This window comes from Protopterus annectens, chromosome 4.part1 (assembly GCF_019279795.1).
Source record: "Protopterus annectens isolate FY-2018-M chromosome 4.part1, PAN1.0, whole genome shotgun sequence".
In the NCBI taxonomy this organism is placed as follows: Eukaryota; Metazoa; Chordata; order Ceratodontiformes; family Protopteridae; genus Protopterus; species Protopterus annectens.
The window spans coordinates 608363465-608364974 of NC_056734.1; positions in this window are offsets into that span (position 1 = coordinate 608363465).

The window sequence follows — 1510 nt, forward strand, 5'->3', positions numbered from 1 at the left end:
GGGCCTCTGCATATGTGGATTTAGTGTTGCTATATGTGGGTGTTGGTCGTGCGGGTTTAGAAGGGCTATGTGTTGCTTGAGGTGTAGTGTGGGTGTTAACCTTCTCCTCTTGACTGTTTAGCACAATCTTGGGCGGAGAGCTTTGCTTCCATTTTGGCTATGTAAGTGCATCTCTCACAGGTTGTAGTGTTGGGTGGTAGGAGAAGAGGGTTGTCTGTGTACATGAGGCAATTGCTGCATTGCCCCAGTATGCCCAGATTCACCAGGTGGACAGGAGAAATCACCGGAAGCTGACCCTTGGACATGCCTGGTTTGGGGCTTTTTTTTTTCTTTGTAAAGTATAGGAGCTGTTTCCTTAGCAAGGTACTTTGTTGCATCTGGGAGTGAGAGATGTAAAATTCTTTGACAGATTCCATCTGTTTTCCTTTCTTACCCTGTTTATCAAATACTTGCTCTGCAGGGTGTCTAAAATGAAACTCCTTTAAAGGGGCATTGAGAGGTTTAGCTTTTACCTGACTAGGCAGAGATGAGTTCTCAACAAGGTATGTCTCTGAGTGAATGCCCCATTGGAAGCTGCCCTGCATTATGCATTAAGAGTATCATAACTACATTTACATCAGTATATGGATACTTGGAGGAGATATTACACAGGTCCTGGATGTCTCTGTAAAAGCCCTTGTCTTGAATTTCTCTGATTTGGATTTAATCTATTCCTTTAAAGACTCAATGTATTTGAGCATGTGTACCTGGAAGCTGAGAGCCCTCATACCCTGGGTGACTGAAGTATAGCTCTTCTTACCAAATTGGTCCAGCAGTCTGCTCTCCCTGTCCTTTGGTAATAGGTTCCTGAATGATTGTCCAGGAGTTCCCTTAGTGGAGTCTATTGATGCTACATATGATAATATTGCTCAGGCATTTAACATGGGGCTGATAGTTTATTTGGAATATTGTTGTATAATGTACTCTCTAAGAGTGCTTTGAATGAGGGGATGTAGTAAATAGTGCAGGTTTAAAAAAGTACAAAGACATGAAGAGTATGTCAGTGTTTGTAGCAACCACTATGATGGCATATATAAAAATGCATGAATGGATGTAATTATAATTAATCCTCCTTACAAATCACCTAGTATATTATTTGAAATGTTAACATAAATGTTTCACTTTAAAGGGACTTAGTATGGATTATAGCATAAGTGAGAGTCTAATCTGAAAAGTATCTGGCAAGATTGTTTGACATGCATTTAATTTAACATGATACTAATGAATATGTAGCTTTCGGAGAAGCCTCTCCTCAACATATAATTAAATTCTGTATTTGGAACACTGAGAAAGAATAAAAAAAGCTTATCATTTGAGAAGGATGGGTTTTGGGGGAAAGTCTGATAAACAGAATAAACATACAACATTATAAAATGATGTTTTTTTTTTTTTTTTTTTTTTTTTTTTTACTTTCAAGACACACTGTGAAAACTGTTGTCCTTATGATGACATGGGATATACCCAAGAAAAC